Source organism: Rhinoraja longicauda, chromosome 18, assembly GCF_053455715.1.
Source record: "Rhinoraja longicauda isolate Sanriku21f chromosome 18, sRhiLon1.1, whole genome shotgun sequence".
Lineage (NCBI taxonomy): Eukaryota > Metazoa > Chordata > Chondrichthyes > Rajiformes > Arhynchobatidae > Rhinoraja > Rhinoraja longicauda.
The window spans coordinates 4,635,963-4,653,955 of NC_135970.1; positions in this window are offsets into that span (position 1 = coordinate 4,635,963).

The following is a 17,993-nucleotide window of genomic DNA, read 5'->3' on the forward strand; positions in this document are numbered from 1 at the left end:
TCAAGACCCTCTTCAGTCTCGACCCAAAACGTCACCCATTCCTCCTCTCCAGAAATGCTGCCTGTGCCGCTAAGTTACTCTAGCATTTTGTGTCTATCTTCGGTGTAAAACAATATCTGCAGTTACCTACTCTTTCAACAAGGGTTTGTGCGATGCAGCTTTAAACTGCAATGTGAAGAACTGAATGAAGAAGATAAAGATGGTGACCTTGGAATACTGGGCTTGCTTTCATGTTATTCGACTCAACAGTAGGACAGAATTCAATGACCCCGCAGGTCTCTTGTTCTGTTAATGTCAAACTTTAAATAGTCACCCTGTTTTTCCCAAAAGAGCTCTAAATTTTAAATCATGAAATCACGCATTGATGAGGTCCAGAGGAATCAGAATAAAAATTACCTTCCAGCTGGTTCTATATTTTTTAGTGGTTAATGCCAGGCTAAGAAGGTTGTCCAACAACATGTCCAATTATCAGTGGAGTACGTTTTATGATTACTAAATATGTCCAAGTTGTTGGTTGAATCAGTTCAGGTCCATAAGTGTCCATGTTCATATGAGTGAGTAATTGGGGATTGAAACGTGCAGAAACTTGTGAGGTTCATGCAAATTCATCCAATTTTTATTGCTGACTTGTTACCCTGACCACGGGTGCTGTCTGTATGGAGCTAGTATGTTCTCTCTGTGACCCGTGTGGGTTTTCTCCAGGAACTCCGGTTTCCTCCCACACTTCAAAGACATACAGATTTGTTGGTTAATTGACTTGGTAAAACTGTAAAATGTTCCCAGTGTGTGTCGGATTGTGTTAGTGTGCAAGGATCTCAGGTTAACGCTGATTCGGTGAGTCTGAGGGCCTGTTTCCACGCTGTATCTCTAAACTAAACTAAATGAAATAAGGAATTATTTTAATCAAACAAGACTATTCTATTTAATCCCTCACATGGAAATCAAAAAATATTCTTAGTGAAAGAGAAAATTGTTGAATATGCCTCTCTTTTCCCATGTGTCATAAGGTTATGAGGTCATGTGCTAGAAATAGGCCATTCGGCCCATCAAGTCTGCTCCACCATTCAATCATGGCAGATCCATCTCTCCTCCTGTCACCTTTCCCCTGCCTTCTTCCCGAAACCCCTGATCTCCCCTTCACAAAACCATGCTGACTTCTGCTTATTTTATCTTGAACTTTCAAGTACTCCATAACCTCATCCTTTACAATGGAGCCTAAAATCTTACCAACCACTGAAGTCAGACTACCGGCATACAGTTCCTACTATTCTGCTTTGCTCCCTTACACAGCAGTGTACCATTTGCAATTTTCCAATCATCTGGAACCACTCCTGACTCCAGTGATTCGTGAGAGATTACTACTAATGCCTCCACAATCCCTAAAGCCACCTCTTTCAGAACCATAGGGTGCAGTCCATCTAGACCAGGTGACTTATCCACCTTCAGCCCTTTCAGCTTCCCAAGCACCTTCTCCTTAACAATAGCCACTCCAGTAACTTCTACCCCCTGACTCTCTTGAATTTGTTGTTGGTGTCTTTGACTATGAAGGCTAATGCAAAAAAGTTCTTCAATTCCTCCACTATTTCTTCATTCCCCATTATCACTTCTCCTGCATTATTTTCTAGCGGTCCAACATCCACTCTTGCCTCTTTCTTTATTTATTTGAAGAAACTCTTGCTATCCTCCTTTATATTATTGGCTAGCTTACCTTCGTATTTCATCTTTTCTTCTCATATTGCCTTTTTAGTTACCTTCTGTTGTTCTTTAAAAGCTTCCCAATCCTCTGGCTCCCCACTAATCTTTGCAATGTTATATGCCTTCAATTTTAGTTTTATACTGTCCTTGACTTCCCTTATCAGCTGTCGTCACCTGATTCTGCCTCCTACCTTCCCTTGAGTTCCCTTATCAAATCCGGTTCATTACACAACACTAAATCCAGAATATCTCTTAAGTAAACTAAAGAACATAAAAAATTATTTTAATCAAACGAGACTATTCTATTCAATTTCTCACATGAAAACAAAAATATTATTAGTGTACGAGAAAATTGTTGAATGTGCCTCTCTTTTCCCATCTGTCGTACGTAATAGGAGCAGAATTAGATGATTCGGCCCATCGAGTCTCTTCCGCCATTCAATCATGGTTGATCTATCTGTCGCTCCTTGAATTCCTTTATCAAATCCGGTTCATTACACAACACTAAATCCAGAATTACCTTTTCCCTCGTAGGCTCCATGACCAACTGCTCATAGATAACATCTTGGAGGCACTCTACACATTGGCTTTCTTGGGGTCGCGTCCCAACCTGATTTTTCCAGTCTATCTACATGTTGAAATCACCCATAACTACCATGGCATTGCCTTTCTTACATGTTGAATGTATCTCCTGATGTAACTCATACCCAAAATCCTGGCGACTGTTTGGGGGCCTGTAACTAACTCCCATTAGGGTCTTTTCACCCTTGCAATTTCTCAGCTCTACCCACAGTGACCAGAAATCTTCTGATCCAGTCACCCCTTGCTGAGGACGGAATTTCAATCCTTTCCACCAGAGATACCCCACCCCCTCTACCTAGCTGTCTTTTTCTGATAGGATGCATTACCTTGTATATTCAGCTCTGTTCCAATCCTTTTGCAGCCACGTCTCTGTAATGCCCACAGCATCATACCTACCATTTTTTAATGTGTTACAAGCTTATCCACTTTGTTCCTTATACTCCCTGCATTCAAGTATGCCACCTTTAATTGGGTATTCACCTCCTCTCCTCTTACACCAGTCCCATTTAACCCAATCTTACTCTCTTATCCCTTCTTAAACATTCCGTCCTATTACTTCTGAAGACTTAGAAACATAGAAAATAGGTGCAGGAGGAGGCATTTGCCCCTTCGAGCCAGCACCGCCATTCATTGTGATCATGGCTGATCATCTACAATCAGTAACCTGTGCCTGCCTTCTCCCCATATCCCTTAATTCCACTAGCCCCTAGAGCTCTATCTAATTCTCTTTTAAATCCGTTCAGTGAATTTGCCTCCACTGCCTTCTGTGGCAGAGACTTCCACAAATTCACAACTCTCTAGGTGAAAAAGTTTCTTCTCACCTCAGTTTTAAATGGCCTCCCCTTTATTCTTAGACTGTGTCCCCTGGTTCTGAACTTCCGCAACATTGGGAACATTTTTCCTGCATCTAGCTTGTCTAGTCCTTTTATGATTTTATATGTCTCTATAAGGTCCCCTTCTCATCCTTCTAAACTCCAGTGAATACAAGCCTCGTCTTTCCAATCTTTCCTCATATGACAGTCCCTCCATCCCAGAAATTAACCTTGTGAACCTACGCTGCACTGACTCAATAGCAAAGACATCCTTCCTCAAATTTGGAGACCAAAACTGTGCACAATACTCCAGATGTGTTCTCACCAGAGTCAAATGTGGGTCCCTTGAACGCAGACATGGGTGAAATTAATATGGGAAACAAGGAAATGGCAGAAGAGTTGAACAGGTACTTCGGATCTGTCCTCACTAAGGAAGACACAAACAATCTTGCAGATGTACTAGAGGACAGAGGATCTAGGGGGATAGGGACTGAAAGAAATTTACATTCGGCGAGAAATAGTATTGGGTAGACTGATGGGACTGATGGTTGATATATCCCCAGGGCCTGGTGGTCTGCATCCCAGGGTACTCAGGGAGGTGGCTCCAGAAGTAGTGGACGCATTGGTGATCATTTTCCAATGTTCAATAGATTCAGGATCAGTTCTAGTGGATTAGAGGATAGCTAATGTTATCCCACATTTCAAGAAAGGATCGAGAGAGAAAATGGGGAATTACAGACCAGTTAGCCTGACATCGGTGGTGGGGAAGATGCTGGAGTCAATTATTAAAAAGATATTAACAGTGCATTTGGATAGCAGTAAAAGGATAAATCCAAGTTAGCATGGATTTATGAAAGGGAAATCATGCTTGACTAATCTTCTGGAATTTTTTGAGGATGTGACAAGTAAAATGGATGATGCGGAGCCAGTGGATGTAGTGTATCTAGGCTTTCAGAAAGCCTTTGATAAGGTCCCACACGGGAGATTGGTGAGCAAAATTAGAGCACATGATATTGGGGGTAGGGTGTTGACATGGGTAGAGAATTGGTTGGCAGACAAGAAGCAAACAGTAGGAGTAAACGGGTCCTTTTCAGAATGGCAGGCAGTGGCGAGTGGAGTGCCGCAAGGCTCGGTGTTGGGGCCGCAACAGTTTACCATGTATATTAATGATTTGGATGAAGGAATTAGAAGTAACACTAGCACATTTACACATGACACAAAGCTGGGTGGCAGTTTGAACTGCGAAGAGGGTGTTAGGAGGTGGCAGGGTGACCTGGACAGGTTGAGTAAATGGGTTGATGCGTGGCAGATGCAGTATAATACAGATAAACTAGACCAAGTGGACTTGTTACATTCAGTGGTGGGAAATGTGGTGTCTTCCAATTGCCTTGAATGATGTGCTTTAAGGGCTTGTCCCAGTTAGGCAATTTTAAGGCGACTGCCGGCAACAAGGCTATCGCTGAACATTCACCGGGGTGTCGCGGGCATGATCGTAAGGAGTCTTCAATGAATCTTCAATGAATCTCGGCGCGTCGCGGTAAAATTTACCTGCTAGAAATTTCTCGGCGACAGCTGGCGTGTCGCCAGGTATCGTGGCTTATTGCGGGCGCTGTCGCATGCTGTCCCCAGGTTTGTTAGGTTGTCGCCGGTGCTGAGGACGGATGAATTTCATTGTCGACTACTAACGTCAACCGGAGACAGGTACCGGGATCAGGGGAAGACAAGGTCCGACAGGAACTGCCAAGACCTGTTTTGACAGCTGACAGAAGTGCAGCTGCAACAGCCAGGTGTGGGATGGGGGCGGAGATCTTGATGCTGTCAAAGGTGGGCGGACACCTGAACCTGACTGCAGCAGGTTACAAGCAATCAGATCTCCCAACAGTGGGAGGAAGAGTGGCCGTGGGATTTTCAGCGGGACTGAATAAGTAAAAGGTGTTGATACCGGGGAGGCTGAGAAACATACGCCAGCAACGTGATCACGGCAGCCTGGTGCCAGGTTTGAGATCTTGATCTTCAAACACCCCTATCCTGAGTTGGCCAAAGACTATGCTGACTATGGGAATGACATCATTGATGTCTGCCTTTGCATCACAGATATCAGATTTAGTCAACATTTTCCATGATCCATTGTGCTGCTGTCTTAAAGGAGAGGCCATTTGGTGGATGACTTGCGTATCACATGTAAAACCTGTCTTTTTCATAAGCTTTGAGGAATTAATTGAAGGTGATTTTGAGCTCAATCTCTGAATGTTGCTTGTTTGCATACTTGTTTGCATAATACAGCTCTCGTGCTGAGACAGGGTGAACTTTGTTCTCGATTGGAATTGCGCCAAGTGTGTGATCTTGATTTTCAAACATCCCTTTCATTATGTGGCCAAAGTGTGGGTAGAACGGGAGCACTGTGGTAGAGTTGCTGCCTTACAATGCCAAAGACCCGGCTTCAATCCTGACTATGGGTGTTTTCTGTACGGGGTTTGTAGGTTCTCCCTGTGACCGCATGGATTTTCTCGGAGTGCTCCAATTTCCTCCCACATCCCAAAGTTGAGTAGGCTTGTAGATGAATTGGTCTTTGGAAATTGTCCCTAACGTGTGGAATACAACTAATGGACGGGTGATCGCTGGTTGGCCAAAGGAACTGTTTCCAAGCTGTATCTCTAAACTAAACCAAATCCTGATGTCCTTGTAAGCTGTTCACTGTCTTTTTTGATTCACCAACTGTTTTTATGTTTTGTAGTCAGGATCAAACCAGAGTCTCTGGCACTGTAAGACAGCAACTCTACCACTGCGCCACCGAGCCACCCTATTCGCCACTGTGCAGTCCTTTTGTTCGTTCAATCTGATTTCAATCTGTAGATTAGTCTGTGGTAGATTGTGGTTGTTTTCGGACTATTTTCGACCGCCTTTGTAATTCACACTCCGTTCTTATCCTGTGTGAAAGTAGAGGAATGCTTGCCAACATGCAGCAGTACAAGGTAAGGTGCAACAGAGACTGGGAGGTAACAGGTGAAACCAGATGTGGAGGGAATGATGGGCAGCTGAACCATGTGGGGAACAGATAGAGGTAGGAAAGGTGAACAGAGTAGAAACAAATGTGGACAGGTGAGTGTGAGTGGGAGAAGAGGTTGGGGGAGTAGGCTACCTGAATTCAATGTTCATAACATTGGGTTTTTAGCAACCTAATTGGAATCGGAGACGTAGCTCATTGCATCCTCATAGCAATGGGGAAGGGTGAGGTCCGTTTACGTGGTTTTGGGAGTTACAAAACGAGTTAAAATGAGTGGAAAGCACATTGTTTGTGTGAGGTGATGTGAGGGAGTGAGGGGGCAGACCAAGGATTACAGAGTAGACCCTGCCCTAAGCAGAATAGGAGGAAGAGTTGCTGACTTGACTGCTTGCTGTTGGTCAGGGGAAGCACTTATATATACTGCATGACAGCTTGAGTGGATAGATTTCCAGACCATATCACTCCACAAAAGTTGTATTTCACACTCTAATATGATCTGTTTTAGGTGACACAGGAATTGATAATAAGGATGAATCAATGACAAATGGAGGAGAATACTGGTTTTATAGTGAGGGCACTCTATTCATTTTGGTTGGGCAGAATATGTGAAAATTTCTTATCATTCTCATCTTAAGGACCTACCTCTCATTCTGAGTGTCTGAAGCCTCTGGCAATCAGTCTCCACAAATGTAGCCTGTCCTGCCCGCCAAGATTTTAATGTGATTCAATGAGGTCAACTCTCATTCTATAAACTTTAAAGGAACATCTAGCATTCCGAATTTCTCCTCATTCTGTTCACCCCAGTTCAGGTAGCAGTCTGGTCAATCTTCACTTCACTCTGTAAAATCATATCTGTTCCTGAGCAACAGGCAAAATTACACAGAATATTCCCGATTGGGATTCAGGACCCACTCTAACCATTATATCAAATCTACATTGTTTTCTTGGTACATCTTGGAAAAAGAACAACCTTCCCCCCTGGGATAATGGGAACAGTGTTGAAGAGATGGGGTTATGGTCATACCTGTGGTTGATGTTGTTGATGTTGTTGACTCTGGAAGGGATATAATTGAAGATATGAGTGAAAAATTGACATCCAGATGGTCTACATTTCAATGGGTAATTTCAGTTTGACTGTTCTAAAAACATTAAATAATTGGGGGTGTAGGTTTTATGATTATTAGTCGTGTCCTCGCTGCTATTTAGGAGATTGTGATTCTGGTTGATTACTGTGCAAACACCTCATAAGTGGTTATCTCGTGCAGGTCGGAGTGATACCATACCTGTTGTTGAAGTCGGAGTCATTGTCGATGCTGGAAATGAGACAATTGACCATGTCAGTGTGGAGTGTAAGATTCCATCACAATAATTCAGCAAGTACCTACACCTTTTCTCAGATCACCAGACATGTACGTCTTTCCTCATGTTTGCTACACATATGCAATATTGCAAAAAATATCCTAGTTTTGGTCCTCCATTTAATCTCCAACATGAAAGTTCACATCCTGTGAATAGTTGTTCCCAAGTTAATGGGAATTGTAATTGTTCATGTGTTGTTCATTACTTACTTGTTGTTGAAGTTGTGGTCGATGTTGGTGCTGGAAGGAACACATTAGTTTGTGTGAGTGGATGGACTAGAATATCATTCTATAATCTCTCAGCTCATAGAACCATTTCTCAGACTATTCAAATGTAATCTTCATGCATTCATTGAATAAATCCTTGAACATTTTTTTCATGTTGCAGAGAATATCCTACCTGTGGTGGAAAGTTCGGTTGTTATCACTGCTGGAAAGAAGATAAAGGAAGATGAGAGTATGGGGTGAACAGAATGCAGGTATTACATTGAAAGTAGATCAGTTTATATTTTATCAGATGACCCATCTGGAAGTACTTTATCTTAGTGAGAAGCAATTCCTAAATATCCTTCAACCAAAAATATACTCTTGTTAATATTATGATATCCACATGGTTGAAAAGAAGGTGGTGCAAGATTCAAAATTAGCTTCGTGCAAATGGCAAACAGGAATTTTAATTATTGGAGGGTTTAATTCAATGGGGTTCCAAGTGACGGGGCACTGCAAATGTCCTCTTGTTTTTCATGTCCACATTGAATGATTTGGATATGGAATTAGGATATGGAACTCGTGAAAAGACGAGTTAAAATGAGTGGAAAGCACCTTGTTTGTGTGAGGTGATGTGAGGGAGTGAGGGGGAAGACCAAAGAGTTACAGAGTAGACCCTGCCCTAAGCAGAATAGGAGAAAGAGTGGCTGACTTGACTGCTTGCTGTTGGTCAGCACTTATATATACTGCATGACAGCTTGAGTGGATAGATTTCCAGACCATTTCACTCCACAAAAGTTGTATTTCACACTCTAATATGATCACACTCTATATGGAAAAAGAACAACCTTCCCCCCTGGGATAATGGGAACAGTGTTGAAGAGATGGGGTTATGGTCATACCTGTGGTTGATGTTGTTGACTCTGGAAGGGATACAATTGAAGATATGAGTGAAAAATTGACATCCAGCTGGTCTACATTTCAATGGGTAATTTCAGTTTGACTTTCCTAAAAACATTAAATAATTGGTGGTGTCGGTTTTATGATTATTAGTCGTGTCCTCGCTGCTATTTAGGAGATTGTGGTTCCGGTTGATTATTGCGCAAACACCTCATAAGTGGTTATTTTGTGCAGGTCGGAGTGAGTAGAGTCGTGATTACGTTTTGAAGTCGGCCTTTTTGACCAAGTTGAGGACATCTAGTTGCTCAATCCCCTTTTTAAATGACTTAACATCGGGAGCAGCATGTGTGTTGGTTGGTAACATATTCCATTCCCTTATCGTCTTTGGGTAAAGGGAATATTGGTCCCAAGTTTATTGAAATTTAGCGAGTTGATGATGTAGGGACCGGTATTTTGTCTTGTTTCATGGCAGTTGGTGCTCTGGGATAACGGAAGATTTGATGGTGTGATTTTGTGAATCTCCTTGTAAATTGCAATAAGTCTTAGCCTGATTCTGCGGAGCTCTAGAGTATCCCATCCTATAGACGTCAGCATATTATTCATGCTTGATTTGCGCTTGTCATTACATACAAAGCGGGCTGCTGGGCGTTGTACTTTCTCCAGGGTGATCTTGTTGTTGTTGAAGGGATCCCATACGGCTCCACAATACTCCAATTTGGGCCTGACCAAGGGCTTGAAGGCATTCTCTTTGACGGATGTACTCCATGCGTTTAGTACATGTAGTACGTGTAGTAAATTTATTTTAAGAATGCCGAGAGTTCTATTTGCTTTGTTAGACACTTGTCTAATATGTTATACCCCTTATCCAATATTTGTACACTGTGGACAGCTTGATTGTAATCATGTATCGTCTTTTTACTGACTGGATAGCTTGCGACAAAAAGCTTTTCATTGTACCTTGGTACACATGACAATAATAAATTAAATTAATAAACTAAATTAAACAATCGACTCATGTCCGTAAGTGTTAGAAACATAGAAACATTGAAACTAGGTGCAGGAAGAGGCCATATGGCCCTTCTAGCCAGCATCGCCATTCATTGTGATCATGGCTGATCATCCACAATCAGTAACCCGTGCCTGCCTTCTCCCCATATCCCTTGATTCCACTAGCTTCTAGAACTCTATCCGACTCGTTCTTAAATTCATCCAGGGATTTGACCTCCATTGCCCTCTGTGGCTGAGAATTCCACAAATTCACAACCCTATGGGTGAAAAAGTTATTTCTCATGCGAGTGAGATATTTGGGGATTGAAATGTGCAGTGACTTGTGAGGTTCATGAACATTGAATTACTTTTTAATGCTAACTTGATACCTGTTGAGGTTGAAGTTATTGTTGGTGTTGATGCGGCAAATAAAGATTTGTAGGTTTAGTTCTGGAGAATGCTGAGCAATTACATCATCTGTTACTGGGAGACTTATTTTAAAGTTAAATAAACACATGGGAAAGGTAACAAACAGAGATTCAACACCATTCAATGCTGCTCTTGATATGGTCAGATTGGGAGCTTAATGGAGCAGTTGGAAGCTCAGACTGGAATGGAGGTCTGACAACAGGGGTTGCAGTGGCTTTGTAGAAGATCAGTCTGTTGGTCCACGTTTGAATGATAACAACCTGCTGTGGCCCAGCTGATACCATACCTGTTGTTGAAGTCGGAGTCATTGTCGATGCTGGAAATGAGACAATTGACCATGTCAGCGTGGAGTGTAAAATTTCATCACAATAATTCAGCAAGTAACTACACCTTTCCTCAGATCACCAGACATGTACGTCTTTCCTCATGGTTGCTACACATATGCAATATTGCAAAACATATCATAGTTTTGGTCCTCCATTTAATCTCCAACATGAAAGTTCACATCCGGTGAACAGTTGTTCCCAGGTTAATTGTAATTGTTAATGTGTTATTCATTACTTACTTGTTGTTGAAGTTGTGGTCGATGTTGGTACTGGAAGGAACACATTAGTTTGTGTGAATAGGTGGACTAGAATATCATTCCATCATCTCTCGGTTCATAGAACCAGTTCTCAGGCTATTCAATTGTAATCTTCATGCATTCATTGTATAAATCCTTGAACATTTTTTTCATGTTGCAGAGAATATCCTACCTGTGGTGGAAGGTTTGGTTGTTATCACTGTTGGAAAGAATATAAAGGAAGATGAGAGTATGGGGTGAACAGAATGCAGGTATTACATTGAAAGTAGATCAGTTTATATTTTATCAGATGACCCATGTGCAAGTACTTTATCCTAGTGAGAAGCAATTTCTAAATATCCTTCAACCAAAAATATACTCTTGTTAATATTATGATATCCGCATGGTTAAAAAGAAGGTGGTGCTAGATTCAAAATTAGCTTCGTGCAAATGGCAAACAGGAATTTTAATTATTGGAGGGTTTAGTTCAATGAGGTTCCAAGTTACGGGGCACTGCAAATGTCCTCTTGCTTTTCATGTCCACATTGAATGATTTGGATATGGAATTAGGAACCACAATTATGAAGTTTTTCATTGATTATATATTGAGTGTGTTGATGTTGGTAAGAAAGTGGTTTGTGATCAGCCGCATGTTATCAATGCAGTGATTGAATGGGGACGCAGCACAGAGAAGTAGAAGGCAAATGGTTGGATGATGACTTGCGGTGGAATGAAATATTCTTATTATGTGGTCTAATCGATCTTTGACGTGAAACATTGAAACCAAGATGATAGGAGCAGAAATAAGCCTTTGTATCTTCTCTGCCATCCATATTCAGAATTGTGTTCCATCTTTCTACTCTACCCCTTGCCATGTGAATAATATCAGACTGCTTGTGGAATACTGTAATAAGTTGGCTTCACTTATTTTCTAAGATTTTGAAATCTAATGTGGGAGAATATATTTTCCCTTATCTCAGATATTTCCCTTGTCCTTGTTCGTGAGCTTCATCCAGCACTTCACCAGTATCTGGAATCTGCTTTTGGCATTCAATCTACTCAATTCTATCAGAGGTTTGAAGGCTTCTCTGAAGACCCCTTTCATTTTTCTAAACTCTGAGGTCAGTGACAGTGAACCCACTAGAATCTATCGAGACATGTGAAAACCAAACATAGAACATAGACCAATACAGCAAAAGATAGACAGCGATGTCTGGCGATCGTTTTGCCGAACACCCCAGTCTTCCTAAACCTACCTCATCTCCCAGTTGCTAACCACTTTAACTCCCCGTCCCACTCCCACACTGACTTTCTGTCATGAGCCTCCCCCATTGTCAGAGTGAGGCCCAGCACAAATTGGAGGTACAACACTTCATGTTTTCCTTGGGCAACTTACACCCCAGCAGTATGAACATTGACTTATCTAACTTCAAGTTACCCATGCTCTCCATCCCTTCCCCTTTCCCAATTCTCCCTCCAGTCTGACTGTGCACAGGTAATATGGACCCTTGGAATGAATTTCATTAAAAAAAATATTGACCTTGCTTTGATTGCTGCAGGAAGTGTATTCCAATCCACTGGAAATCTGATTACCACCCTACCGTATTGCATTGGTTAAATGAAATCTCTAGCTACATCCCATTAGATAAAATCTATTACAACATAAGATGTAAGAGTCAGGACTTTAAAAAAATATTGCAACCACATATAGATTTTATGGCAAGAAGAGCAGCTTCAGGGACGATTGGCTGATATGTCACGTTACAATGTATTTCCTGTTTGTGGCCATATAAGGCAATGTTTGGCATCCAGTGTAATTGTCATGTGATATGGTACAACTTACCTACTATCAAAAATGTCAATCAAACCAGATAACTCTTGAAAATCTTTTTTTTTTGTCTTTTTCTTCTCTTCCCCTTATACTGTGCAAAATTTTAAAACTAAGTCTTATTTGTATATTTGTGAAGCTCAATAAAGTAATTAAAAAAACAAAAAAAGAAAAAACGAACTGCACATGCTGGTTTTAAAAAAGGTTCACAAAGTGCTGGAGGAACTCAGCAGGTTAGGCAGCATCTCTGGAGAACATGTATAGGTGATGTTTTGTTTTGGGACCTTTCTGCAAACTTCTTGTGTGGGGTGGATGGGGGGAAGAAAGCTGGGAGAGAGGAGGGGCAGGACAAAGTGAGGCAGGTAATGGGTGAAAGCAGGCAAGGGGGGGGGGGGGTAGGGGGGGGATGGTTCATAATCAAATGGTTGGACAATGGCCAGAGATTAAAACAAAAGATGTGAAACAAAAGGATTGAAGATTTGAGAATTGTGAAGCCTGAGGAAGGAATGTGAGTGGAGGGCATGGTGGAAGGGAGAAATAGGTGTGAGTTCAGGTGGGTGTGGGGGAGAAAGGAGAATGGGTTTGTTAAAGGTTACCCTAAAATTGGAGAATTCAATGTTCATAACATTGAGTTAGAAACTACCCAAGCGGACCATGAGGGGCTGTTCCTCCAGTTTGCGCAAGGCCTCACTCTGGCAATGGAGGAGCCCTGGGAAAGAAGGGTTAGTATGGGAAGGTTGGGGAGTTGTGGAAGGGGATTCAGCAACCAGGAGATCCAGTAGGCCTAGGCTTTGTTTGGCAAAATGGTCGCTGAGTCTATGTTTGGTCTCAGCAATGTGCAGGATGCTGTATTGAAAATATCGTATTTAGTAGGGAAGGTCTCTGTGGTAGGCGGGAAAGGGGGGAAATTTGGAGGATGATATGTTGGATGCGAAGGTTGGTAGGGTGAAAGGTGAAGATCAGGTGAACTCTGTCCGTGTTCCGTCTGGGGACAGGAGAGGTGAAAGCAAACTGTGGGGCACAGAGGAGATGCAACGAAGTGATCCATCTATGAAAGCAGGGAGGAATCCATGTTTACTAATGTAAGAGGACATCTCAAATATCATAGAATGGAAAGTTTGATCTAGGGAGCAGGTGCGGTGGAGATGGAGGAATTGAGGGTAGGGGATCGAGTCTTTGCAAGCGGCAAGATGGGAGGAAATGTAGTCCAGATAACATTGGGAGTTGGTAGGATTATAGTTGACATCAGTCAATAGGCTAACCCCTATTATGGAGACTGAGAGATCAGGAAATGAGATGTCAAAGATAGTTCCAGGTGAATTTGAGGATAGGGTGAAAGTTAGAAGCAAAGTTAATGAAATCAATGAGTTCTACACAGGAGAATTTGGAGAAAGTGAGAGGAACTACAAGAAAGGTTGTTGAGCATGAGGACAATTTCCGCCCGGCAGAGGGGAGTGTTAGTAGAGGGAAATTAATTAATGGATGTAGTTGGGAAGGGACTGGATAAGGGGGCGATGGAATGGAATGAGGGTATGCGGAGGTGTGTTCTGGGGAGCAGGAGCAAGCAGAGACAATGAGTCTGGCAGGACAGACTGTATGTGGGTTGTGAGGAGTAGATAGAAGTGGGCAGTGCGGGGCTGGGGGACGATGAAGTTGGTGGCTGTGGAAGGGAGATTGCCAGAGGTGATGAGAATAGCAACAGTCTGGATGATTGTGGTCTGCTGTTGGTCTGTGGGATAATGGTCAAGGGGTTGGTTTGAGGAGGTAACCGTGAGCTGACCCTTGTGCCCAGCCTGAGTTTAATAATAATGTTAGGATTATTGTTCAGTAAGTAGAGGGCTATGTATTCAGAGGAGTTTAGATTGGAGTGGGTAAGGGAAGTAGGGAAGTGTAGATGGTTGACTTGACCGCTCTACTCCCCTGTTAGTTGCCAGAAATAGGGATGGTGCGAGGTTGAGGAGATTGTCGCTGGTCATGATCACACCCTGATCACCCATTCAATTATCATTCCCACCCACTAGTTCTGTTTCCATTCAGGACCTTATTAATCTGAATGGGAATGACATTGTAACAATAACTACATTACCTGTTGTTGATGATGGTCGTTTCCATGAGTATCCATTTGTAATTTTGCCTGTAATATAAATAAGTAGAAGTTGGAGGATAAACGAGAGACATCTGGATTGATAACCATGCGGAAATGCCGACGTTGGAGGCTGCAGGGACCGGCTTCATCACACCCAATGATAGTTTTAATGAGGATGCCAGTGTGATGGGCACTTTTGGCTTTGAAGTGGGAAGATGCTCATGATGTCTAATGATACTGTCTTCCATTGATGATATTATTTAAAGTGTAACACTTTCTCCTCACCATATTTCAGTTGCTTCTTTCGACTGATCAGTGAGTACAGGAGGTTGAACTCAGATGGTGCATTTGTAACTGCCGCATAAGTTAAATCTGCATCGCTGATGTGAAGGAAATGGATAAATTTGCATGATTGAAGAATGGTAATAAATTCAATTCCCATCCTTCATCAATTCAGAGGAAGGATGTTTTGCAAAGAGACTTTCGCTGTGAACTGGAAGATGAGATGGATATTCAGCAGTTGCGGCAGGGCTTGCAGGGCCTCACATCGTATAAGTCGTTCAAGTCCTTCATCTCGGTAAATACAGATGCAAGTTTAATGCTTCCCCTACATCCTCCAACTCCAAGCATTATTTCCCTTCTTTATCCTTGAGTGGTCCTACCTTCTCCCTGGTCAACCTCTTGTTTTTAGACATTCATATTAAAAAACCTGGGGATTTTCCTCAATCCAATACGCTAAGGCCCTTTTTGGCCTTTCTAATCGCCTGCTTGAGTTATTTTCCACTCGCTTTATATTCCACCTGAGCCCCATCTGATGCCTCTGTCAGAAACCTGACATACGGTTCATTTTTCTTCCTTACCAATGTAACAACTTCCTTGGTCATCCACGGTTCCCTTACGTTGTTGTCCTTATCCCTCCTCCTTACTGGAACATGCTGATCCTGCACTTTGATCAGCTGGCCTTTAAACAACTTCCACATGTCAGCTGATCAGCTACCCAACAACAACTGTTCTCAATCTACCTTTCCTAGCTCCTGCCGAATGACATTTTATGCGGGTGTGGTCTGTATGGAGTTTGTACGTTGTCCCCATGACCTGTGTGAGTCTTTTCCCGGATCGCCGGTTTCCTCCCATACTCCAAAGACGGAGGTTTGTAGATTAATGGGTTGCTATAATTCTAAATTGTCCCTCGTGTGTAGGATAGTGCTCGCGTGCGGGGTGATCGCTAGTCGACGTGAACTCAGTGGGCTGAAGGGCTTGTTTCCTCGCTGTATCTCGTAACTAACCCAAACTAAATGAGTATTGGCCATGCTGCCGTTTAAGCCTGCTCCAGTGTTCGATACGATCTTGTGCGTAAACAGCATTTTTGAATCATTTCCCCACATAAGGAGAAATTGGTAACATGGCAGTTTTGCGATCACAGTTTTAAAATTATTATCTTCTGACTGAAAAGTGCTAAAGAATCTGAAAACCCCGATCACCAGGATGAAGAATAGCTTCTTCACAACAACCACCAGGCTCTTGAAATCTGCACAATACGAACCTCATTTATGAACCATGGTAAGTCTTTGGTTTCACTAAGGGCTTATTTTGTTTTACCCTTGCAGTGGGTAACTAATTTATTGAGGTTTGTTTATTATATATTATCAATGTGTATTATTTTACAGGCCTCTAATGCTGCTGCAAGTAAGAATGTCATTGTTCCATTGTCAGTACATATGACAATTAAACACTCCTGACTCTTGACGGACTTGATACGTAGAGGTGCTGCAGACACTGATGTCGTCCCTGTTGTTCCTGGGTTAATGGGAGCAGATTGTTGAAGAGATGTAGCTATGATCGTATCTGTGGTTGTTGTTGCTTTGGTTGACTCTAGACGGGATATCATGGATGGTGTGACTGTGAAGATTATGGAATGAAACCCAACAAATTGACACCAATCACTTGTCATGTTATCAATTAACCCCCTCTGATAATCCCATACCTGTGGATGTTGATGGTGTTGTTGACACTGAAAAAGTAATAGTTCAAGATGTAATTGTGGAGACTTTGAAGCTAACCAATGGCCGAGAATGCAAACTAACAGTTATTGTGGCTGATATTTAACACATTTCAACTGTTCGGGGAACCTCCTCTGAACATGTTATTTGCCCCTAAGTTTGATGTGATCCCTGTGCACAGAATCTAATGGAACAATGCGTTTCCCTTCTGCTTTCCTTGAGTGCTGTGGATTGTTTGCATACTGATTGTGATTGACCTTGTCCAGAGGATAACAACCGGGCTATGAAGGGGTGCTGAGATATGCGGAAGTTGTGGCTTCAGAATGTTGTTTTGGTGGTCAAGTTATTATCACCATAGATTCAAGAGATTAGCTGGCACTGAAGTTGTCAACTGTACGTTCAGCATTATGAAAATGTCAGAACCAATTATCAAGGCAATAATTACAGGACTTTTAGTGATTCAAAGACAGTCAAGGTGAATAAACGACAAATCTTAAAGATTTGAAAAAAGTGCGGAGGTGTGTTCTGGGGAGCAGGAGCAAGCAGAGACAATGCGTCTGGCAGGGCAGACTGTATGTGGGTTGTGAGGAGTCGATAGAAGTGGGCAGTGCGGGGCTGGGGAACGATGAAGTTGGAGGTCGTGGAAGGGAGATTGCCAGCGGTGATGAGAATAGAAACAGTCTGGATGACGGTGGCCTGCTGTTGGTCTGTGGGGTAATGGTCAAGGGGTTGGTTGGAGGAGGTAACCGAGAGCTGGCCCTTGGCCTCAGCACGGTAGTGGTCAGCCTGCCAGACTACAACGGCACCTCCCTTGTCGGTGAGTTTAATAATAATGTTAGGATTATTGTTCTGTAAGTTGAAGGCTATGTATTCAGAGGAGTTTAGATTGGAGTGGGTAAGGGAAGTAGGGAAGTGTAGATGGTTGACTTGACTGCTCTACTCCCCTGTTAGTTGCCAGAAAGAGGATTGGTGCGAGGTTGAGGAGATTGTCGCTGGTCATGATCACACCTTGATCACCCATTCAATGATCATTCCCACCCACTAGTTCTGTTTCCATTCAGGACCTTATTAATCTGAATGGGAATTACATTATAACAATAACTACATTACCTGTTGTTGATGATGGTCGTTTCCATGAGTATCCATTTGTAATTTTGCCTGTAATATAAATAAGTAGAAATTGGAGGATAAACGAGAGACATCTGGATTTATAACCATGAGGAAATGCCGACGTTGGAGGCTGCAGGGATCGGCTTAATCACACGCAATGATAGTTTTAATGAGGATGCCAGTGTGATGGGCACTTTTGGCTTTGAAGTAGGAAGGTGCTCATGATGTCTAATGATACTGTCTTCCATTGATGATATTTAAAGTGTAACACTTTCTCCTCACCATATTTCAGTTGCTTCTTTCGACTGATCAGTGAGTACAGGAGGTTGAACTCAGATGGTGCATTTGTAACTGCTGCATAAGTTAATTCTGCATCGCTGATGTGAAGGAAATGGATAAATTTGCATGATTGAAGAATGGTAATAAATTCAAT